At 47.9% G+C, this 9,786-nt stretch overlaps 1 long non-coding RNA gene across 3 annotated transcripts in view; it reads right to left on the bottom strand.

Annotated features, from left to right (window-relative positions):
- LOC140848375 (uncharacterized) overlaps nucleotides 1-6,334 on the bottom strand; it is a 127,295-nt gene extending 120,961 nt beyond the window's left edge. For 2 of the 3 annotated variants that reach the window (XR_012129144.1, XR_012129143.1), the window contains exon 1: nucleotides 4,924-6,334. This is a non-coding gene — a long non-coding RNA (uncharacterized lncRNA). The remainder of the gene's footprint in view (nucleotides 1-4,923) is intronic. The other variant, XR_012129145.1, reaches the window with a different exon arrangement.
- Between the last annotated feature and the right edge of the window lie 3,452 nt (nucleotides 6,335-9,786).

Raw genomic sequence — 9,786 nt, 5'->3', positions numbered from 1 at the left:
AAGGACAGTGGCAGGAATGGATCTTGATTTCATCTACTATACCAGACTTTCACCCCCCTCCCTGTGGGAGTTACAGATGAGTAATACATAGGGTTATGGGTGGTATGTGCACTGACCATAAAGATAAAATAAAACTACCCCGTAAGATGCACTTAACACCATGATCTTTGGGTGGAACACGACTGTTACTCCAAGAACGTGTAGAAGGCCAGCTTCCAGGCCTTTTCCCCAAGGTGACAGAAGCGCCAGCCACTGTTGTTACATTTGTCAAAATATCCAGAGCCATGTCCACTCAACACAGTCTGCAGCATTTAATGCACTTGGGGCCACCAGTAGGATGTTGCTCTTCCAGCCATATCCTGGCTTCAATATCTACTCTTTGTTTGGCACATACAGTTGTACAGGAGAGGCAGCAATGTGTCTCAACATGTCCACAGAGTTTAAGGCTCCTTTTGGGGATTCTCATTCTAATGCCATAGCACTGTCCATAAGCGAACTGACCAGCCCTGTAGACCATTTCTGTCTGACTTCAGACCAGGCTTCAACAAACCAGTGAACCTCTCTATCACACCTGCTGTGGTAGGATTGTATGGCACATGAAACTTGCACTTTTTTCCTAATTGCTGCACCCATTCTCATCATGCAGTCCAGTAAAGTGGGTGCCTGGATCTCTCTCCATCAACCAAGGCTGGCCACAGGTAGCAAAGAAACCCTCTAGGTCCCTTTTGTTGCTGATCTGCACAAAATGCAGGAAAAGCAAACAGTCCAATAGCTGTGTTCACACAACCTATGGCATATTGGTACCCTTCTGACACAGGAGAAGCCCAATATACTCCATTTGTCACCTGACAAGGGGTATCAGCCGCTATAATGTTGTCACATGTTGCTGCACGACTCAGTGTAAGTCCCTCTTGGAGTGCACAAAGCACTCCTTCCAGGCTCTGCTGACACCTTCAAAGGGCAACGGCAAGCCCCCTCAAAGGGGTACAGCCCACATTGTCTTTTGACCCATGGGGAACAAATGCTGATACAACCACTGGGCCACATCGGAGGCAGGCTTTCCTTCTAGCAAAAGCACCTGCACCAATGTGTCTGCTTCATCGTTCCCTGGAGATGCCAAAGGCAAATGGCTAGTCACATGACATACAGTAACTGTTTCAGTCTGACCACAGGCCCATAAATGTTGCCATAACACTTGCCCCTGAAGGGGCCAGTGACCAACTATCCAATTGGCATGTTATCATGTCAACAGGAACAGGGTGAAGCCCCGATAGAGGGCCCAGCGGTCAGTGCAGACAACTATAGGTAGGGGCTCCTGGGTGGTCAGGAGCCATACTGCCCACAGGTCAGCCCCTTCACTGCTCTTCTCCAATCTGTCCTTATCCACATGGTCGCAGTCCTCGGATGAAAAGCCATACCCCTCCTCTTTGGGGCTGCCCACGACCATAGCCGTCTCTATACAAAGCAACTTCAGTTACAGGGGCTTTTCTGTCCTCATAAAGCATCTTGGCTACCAATAGCTCAATAACAAGTTCTTCCTGTTTTCCACTGGTATATGTCACTGGCCACAATAAGCGTTAGAGTTCTCCACATAAGGGGTGAGAAGAGAGGGCACTACACTGCATTAAATATGCACCCCAAATGTCCCGTGTATGCATCTGTGCAACGCCACTCCGTGGGCTTTGGATCCAATCTTGCATGCACACCACGATGGGATAGATGGTTATTATCATGGTCAGAGCTGTTCCAGTGATGGACTCCATTGCCAGAAAGGCAAGGTACACAAGACCCAGCTGCTTCTCTTTCAAGGTGCACTGGACCTCTGCTCCTTTCCCTACTTGTGACAAGAATCCAGGAGGTTGTCATGTCCATTCAAGCCACTACCAAAGGCCCCATCCTTAACAGTCTTCAGTTACATGAATATCCAGTACACAGGGCCACGGTGAGTCCATTACACACAAGGCCTGTACGGCCATGACTGCTTGCTCACCTGCACTAAAAGCAGCTGCACATGTTTCACCCGATACCCACCTTATGCTCCTTAGCACCAACCGGTATAAGGGCTTCAGAGTTTGCACCAGGTGTGGGATGAACACTTTCCAGTACCCCAAAGGACCCCAAATCTGTTGTAATCCTGCCACAGTGGCAGGGGTAGGGAAAGCCTGGAAATGTCTGTGACTGCCTCTGGGACAACCTTCATTTTACGAAACCAGACAACTGCAAGAACTACATAGACAAACCAGATCCCTGAACTTTGGTGCTGTTCACAGCCCATCCTTTCTCCTGTAGATGTTGCAGCAGCCTAGGAACTGCCCATTCTAAATCTAAGACTGAATGTGCACTGCCAGGCTCCCCTCGTGAAGGCAAACTGTTCTTGACTTTCCTACGCTATGTTAATAGAGAAGACAGCATTAGCAAGGTCCACAACATGATGGTATATCCCTACTTCATGACTGAGTGTGCCTATAAGGGAAGCTATAGAGGGGAGAGCAGCACCCAAAGGAGGTGTGACTTTATTCAGATACTTATAATCCATGGTCATGCGCTAACAGCTGTCCGGCTTCTTCACTGGCCACACTGGGGAACTTAAAGGACTATGAGTGGGCTTTATGATGTCCACCTTCTCCAACTCCTATAGAGTATCTCCAATTTCCTTGTGTCCCCAGGGAAATTTATAGTGCTCATTATTTCTCACCCACTGAGGGTTCAGGTAGCTCTACAGGTAGGTGCTGATTATGTCACCTCAGAACTCACTTTCCCACACATACCCTCAGTCTGAACTCATCTGCAGCCATCTTTCACAGCAAGGGTCCCAAGGAAATGCTCAGGGTTGCCAGAAATCACAGAACATTCAGATCTTCAGTCAACCAGTACCAAGACACATTGCTCATTCACAGATGACCAATAACTTGTGAATTCTACACGGGGCCTCCAGTTCCCACTCCATTTCCCAAGGTCTGGGCCTTGACCCAACCCTCAGTCAAGCCACAACAACCAATCAATCCCTGTCCCCAGGAAGTCTTGCAGGGACACAGGCTGGACATGTGGCTTTGGTTCTGGCTTCCGTGTCCTGGACCTGAGCAGCTGGAAGTGCTACTCTGGCTTTAATTCATGCCACAATCCTAACAAGATCCTATTGGGCTGCCGATCAACTTTTTCTTTCACTACCCCATCCTTTTATCAAACCAACCCACATCTGGGTCCTCAAGACCTACACAGACCCTTTGCAGCTCTCCTTTCAGTCATAGCCTGTACTTCCTCCTGTGCTCTTATTGTTTCAACCTCCCCTAGATCTGCTATACTATGAGTAGCCTCACTCTTAGGCTGCACTGTGTGGGTGGCAAGAATAGTCACGAGGGACACAAGGAGAGATGGGGGAGCTGCATGGAACAGCAGATTTCTCATTCCTGTGGTGCACAGCTCCTCACTGGGGCCATGGAGGTCCAAACTACAGATGATATTATTCATGTCCAATTCCTGTAACACCTCCTGGAGCTCTGCACATGTTTTCCAGCTAGTGGGTAAGTGGTAAATCACCCTGATTAGGCCAAACTGTGCTGATGGCTACTGTCAGCCAATCCACAAGTGCCTGATTCCCTGAGGTGTCGATGGGCATCTTGCAACTGCTGCTGGAGGGAAGAGAAAATCATCAGGGAAGCCAGTCTATCCATTACAGATCCCAACATAACAATGTTTTCCATTCCTATAACCCAGAGACACAAAAGCCATGTAGGCAGAGATTCTGACAGCTTGAACTGAGACCGGTTGCCCATGTCCACCAGCTCATCATGCATAAAGGCACAGGCATGTAGTGCTCCACAACCTGGAGAGGGCGCAGCTCCACCCCTGAGGTGCCCAAAATTGTTGCTTCTTTATTTCCTTAATTACAACCAGGTAGCCTTTAACGAGGGAGTGTCTGGTGCCTTGGAGTTGGCCTCAGCGACACTTTGGCCCTGGGCCCCACAACCTAATCTCTTGACATCTGCTCTACCACCTCCGGGGCTGAGGACACCACCCCTCCCTACCCCACTCCCCACCCCATCCCCCAAGGCTCCTGCAACGCAGATTCTCCTGCTGCCTCCTCACTCTGCTGCTGCTCAGGAATCTTCCAGGGGCGTCACTCTCTTCTCAACAGTTGTCTGTGTCTCATGAGGGCATCCTGTAGGTCACTGCCCAGCTCCTCCAGGCAGTGCTTCAGTGTGTCTCCCTCCTGCTAAAGTCTCTCTCTCCCCTCAATAACCCTTCCCACTATCTCGAAAAACAGACATCCCAAAACCCCGGCTGATACACAGCCACTCAGGGCCTCGAAGCAGTGTCCTACCACACAGAGGGCTAGTTAGACAAACTCCAGTGTCTCCACACGTCCCCCAAACTGGGGAGGCCCCACTGCCCTAGGAGGTGCTTTACCCCAGACCCATTCCCCACTAGGGGCTCCCCAACTGGAAGCCCCACAGATCCCGCGATCCCAGGGAAAGCTGCACCCTACACCAATGCAGACACTGGGGCCTCCCCACCATCCACAGGGAGGGTTGAGGGTATCTCCCCACCACCTCTTGGGGCCGCCCATCCAAGGGTCACACCCATGAAGACAGACTTCACGTTCAGAGATCCTGCCGATTACCATCAGATGTAACTCCAGGGCTACGTGGGGGGAGTATTTTCCCCAGACCGGACAAAATACAGTTGAAACTGAAATCAGTCAAAGGGAGAAAAAAAGTGGGAGAAACCCGTTTATTGCTCACAAGCAGTCATCCACTTCTACTTGCCCAGGTCTGTCATGACCCGGCTGCACGAAGGGGCCCCGCCCAACCTCTCTGATTCTTATATGCCTTGTTCCCCGTATAATTACCCACTGATACGGAGATGCACTAAGGCCAGGTGACAGATTCTGGAAATGGGACAGTTTTACCCACACTGACTCACCTTGAAGGAAAGAAGAATCGAGAGGCCCCAGATTTTAGCTGCTATGATGCTCACCAGAAACCATTCTTGTGAAGCTTCTGAAAGTGTGGCCTGACCTCCAAAATCAGAGTCCCCCACAGCTGCTGTGGCCAGAGTCCTGCACACTCTCCACGCCAGGGGACACAAACCCCACCCAGCCTTTGCATCAGACACCTGTATTACATTGGCTCCTGGGGTTGTGTAACAAAATGCCTGTCACCTTCCAGAGTTACGAGCTGGTTTCTGGGAGGGCCGGCAGCCCCTGGAGGGAGTCCAGCCACGGTGGGCTGGGGCTCATCCTGAACCACTGCCCTGTGGCCATTAGCTCCTGTGGAATCTGCAAGGGGCTCCGTGGGGAAGGAGGGCACACGCCAGGCATAAGGTCAACAAAATCCCCCAGAATTTATAAACCTATGCAGCCAGATAACCTTTGCTTTATCATGGATCAGAACCATGAAACTCATCCAGATTTCCCTTCTGTTTGTTTGGACTTTGGAATAGTTTGGTGAATTTGTAACCATTTATGAAATAAACAGGAAATTGCAAGGAATGATACACAGAGATGCCACTATGCATCTTTCCCTTAGCTTTCCTCAGTGGAGCCATCTTACCCACTATGCAGCATTGAGGAGCCAGGATATTAAAAGTGACACAGTACAGTTACCTGAGACCAGACATTTTCTAGGAGTCATCAGACTTTATAAGAAAAACAATTCTGTCTTTGAAAGTTTCCCACATGGACACTGATTACTAACTCTGCTTTCTCTCTCCCCTAGACTACTGTACCCTTCACCTACATATGTAGCCAGATGTGACAATTAAAACCAGGGTTTTCAACACCAGAGAGGACTACACAGAGCTGCTGCCAATAGAGACCTCAAGGTGAGTTGGGCTGGCAGTTCCCATGAGGCGTCTCTGGCAGGTCCTGGCCCCTTGCCCCTGACCTCACCTGAGGCCCGGCTCCCTCTCCCTGCTCTGCTACACTGGACCCCAGGGTGTGTCCCCTCAGGGCCCAGTGCCCCCTCCTCAGGACTACACACTTGTCAGTGGCCATCAGCGCTCTGTTCCCTGCACAACTGCCTCTTTCGCATCCCCATCTCTTCAGTCAAGGGAACCCAGCAGGTCCTTTCCTTCCTCCCTGCCTCTCTCACATGGGGTCCCTCAGTGGGCCTTCTTGCCCTCTCTCCTCCTTCTCTCTCTCTCAGGGGGAGCATATTCAGGAGAGTGGAAACATCACAGCCCCACTTTATTAGAATCCCCCAATATGTGTCACTGCCCACAACATTCCCAGACTCCAGACTCACATACGTGTCTCATTGCCAGTCAATCTCGTCCTGAGGGCCATCCATCCCCAGGACCCACCCCATGAAATTCATTTCCAGAACACACTCATCCTTTCCCCAACCATTTGGCATGTGACTTAATCCACCCACCAGTCCCTGGAGGTCACATGCACATCTGTTATAATCATTAACCAGGTCCCAGGAGATGTCCACCTGAGTTTCTCCACAGGCCTCCTCCTCCACCCCACCTCTACAACACATGACCACCTGGGACAATTGTAACACCTCCTAAGGGGCGACCTTCTTGAGTATTTTCCTTCCTGAGCCTTCTCTCTACCATCCACATGCTTACTCCCTCCCAAACGTCCTTCGGGTGGTTGTATAAGACCTTAGCATGTTTTGTCTGTCTCTCTGTCATAAAATCTGCCTTCTCCCAGGTCGTGTTAACTCCCACTAACCACAGATGATATATGGAACAAAACAAACTCTCACTTTACCTAAATGCTCTCAGGCTTCATCCACGGTGTAGCATGGATCAATGCATCATTTCTTTGGACACTGTCCCTTACTAGACCCTTTTTCCACTGCCACTCTCAAGTACCACATAATCACTCCATTAGTCAATACTCTAAAGTTGATAAAACCCAAACATAGAGAAAATTGAATGCAATCCAGTGTTCTGAGGCTTGTGCAGACTGTCAGCCTTCCAACGAGATGTGCTGCATTCATCATTTAACTGCCAGTAAACCAGTCATCCTTCGGATGGTCACCACACACATATACAGAGAGCGCTGTCTACATGTACTTAGATCCTGAAGTCATCCTAGTGAGCAGCTCCTTACATTCATATTAGTATGTTTCTGTATAATTGCTTCTCATTTTCTTATGCAACTTCTGGGAATGACTTTCCCCTTTAGAGCATTTCTCTGACATCATCTGAGACAGTATAGGTAACACAAGTTTCAGGACTGTATCATGTCCTTTCTGCACAAGGCAGTCTTCACTAAAGCTCACAGCAGCTGGTTATTGCCTCTCCAAAGGACAAAACCCCAGTGACATTTGTATTTATCATTCTTGTACACACTTTCTATGTAATAACAGGTGTTGAATTTTTGGAAGAATGGTGCATGTCTCTGCCATGGTGAACTTGGTAGCTCTTCAGCAGTGCAGCCCAGAAGTGAAGCAGTAGTGTAAGAGTGAGACCATCACAGAGGAGGAGCTGGTAGGGCTTGCCAGCAAGTTTGTGGAAGATACAAAGAACAAAGTACACTTGAAGGAGGGCTGGCTTTATATGAACACAACCATCTGTGCAGTGACAAAGCTTGTTCTCAGAGTCCTACCAAGAATCCATACCAGAAATGCTGAGTGAATAGAAGATAGAGGGCAAGATCCTTCAGAAGGCCTGCTGCCTGAGTGGGTGAGAATGGACATGGGGGCGTGGAGAGCACTCAGAGGACAGGAGAAGGAGTGAGGACCCCTGTGTATTTGCCCCTTGTCCCTCAGATGCTGAGGCTGACTGACACTATGTCAAGGAAAAGAATGTAGAGCAAGGACTCCTATCAGACTTCCCTTCATTGGCCCAAGTGTGTGCAATATCTGCATTTGGGCCAAATGACATTATTTTGACTCTATCCAAAATATCCCCATCCAGAAAATAAAGAACACCAGGAATGCGTTTCTGCCCATGGACTACTGCTTCCACTGGGTACTTCTCTGTGACTGAGTTGAGATAACTCTGTGATATAGGGAGAAACATCACACTGACAAATGACAATCTGAGACAAATAAATAGTTCTTTACATATGTCCATTTATATGGACTGTTTATGAACCAACTGTCAGGTATCTAGTAGACCTATAGCCAGGCTAGGTAGAGAAGGGAAAGTACAACTCAGAGATAAGTAAACGTTATGGAAAGAGTCATGTAGTAAGTGTTTTCACCTTTATAAGCCACAGGGTCTGGTGGCACTCAGATCATGTTGGAGCAGAATGATAGCCACAGACAACACAGAAATCGGTGAGGGTGGTTGGCTTGGAAGGAGCTCTTACCAGAGGAGAAAGGGCAGACAGGCAACACTTTCCAAGAACAACCGGTCTGACCTATCACACCAGCTCTGAATCTCTCTACCTGCTTCTCTGGCTCACCCAGAGCGGCCTTGCAAACCTGCTCTACCTTGCATGCTCAGCTCAACAGGGGCCACCATTGCTGATTAAAGGCAGAAAAAAGCTATGCCCACAGTGAATCCCAGCATTCCCACAGTGAGTCACATCACACAGGCATGCAGAGGCCAGCTGTGGGATGACCCATTACTTGCACACAGGCAGTAAGATGGACTATGCCCACATCTGATTAAAAGCAACCACGACTCAGAGGCAGCACAGAACCAGGCTCTTGGGAGCACAGCGTTTTGAGGTTCTAGGCACTAGAGAATGCCTACTTCATAAAGGCATTGCTTTCTAAACCAGGAGGCACACAGCCCTTCTATCTAATGCAAAGGAAGAAACACAGAGACTCAGACAACATGAGGAGGCAGAGGAGTATGTTCCAATACAGAACACCAGGAAAAGGGCTTAGGAAATGGGGATAAGCAGTCTTCGTCATAAAGAATCCAAAGTAACAGGCATAAAGACGCTCACTAATATGTGAAAATCAAATTGGGAGTAAAGGAGAATTTCAACAAGAGACAGAAAAATTAAAAAGAGACACTGAGAGCAGAAGAACACATTCACCAAAATAACAAATACAGTAGTAATGAAAAAAACAAATAACAGAATAACCAAATAATCAATACAAATAGCAGGCTGCAGAAGGCAGTGGTGCTCACCAGCGTGTAGGAGGATTGAGAACTGCCAAGTAAACAAGCTGAGGAACAGAGAGAAAAAGTATTTTTAAACATGAGAAAATGCTAACAGAGCTGTGTCATAACAACAGAAAAAACAGTATTTTCACAGAAGGGGCCCCAGAAGGAGGAATAAAGGGCAAAGGGGACGAAAGTACATTTGAAGACATAGAAGCAGATCCTACAGGGTCAAGGAAATAGAGACCCAGGTCCTGGAAGCACAAAGAGCCCCTAACAGGATGAACCACAGGAGGACACCACCAAGACACACAGTAATTCAAATGGCAAATACTCAAGATAAAAAGAGAATCTTAAAATCAGCAAGAGAGAGGCAGACAGTTCCCTATAAAGAAAATTACTCAAGGCTATCAGCAGACTTCTCAGGAACTTTATAGTCTGGATGGAGTAGCTTGCAATATTCAAAATATTGAAAGAGAAAAATCTGCTCTACCCAGTAAGGTTATTATTCTTACTTGAAGAAGAGACCAAAAGTTTCCAAGATAAGTGAACATTAAAACAATTCACTGGCACAAAAGAAAAAGAAATGAATCAAGCAAAACATTAAAGAAAACCATAATCTCATAAGAGAAGAGTATAAAGATGAAGAAAGGAAAGAGAACCTCAAAAAAAGAGAATAGATCAGAAAATGACAATAAGTACATACCTATCACCAATTGCTTGAAATATAAATGCATTAAACGTGCAAAACAAAAGATATACTGC

Source organism: Manis javanica, chromosome 3 (genome assembly GCF_040802235.1).
Source record: "Manis javanica isolate MJ-LG chromosome 3, MJ_LKY, whole genome shotgun sequence".
Lineage (NCBI taxonomy): Eukaryota > Metazoa > Chordata > Mammalia > Pholidota > Manidae > Manis > Manis javanica.
The sequence above is the reverse complement of the archived record's forward strand: the minus strand, read 5'-3'. Positions and strand labels throughout refer to the sequence as shown.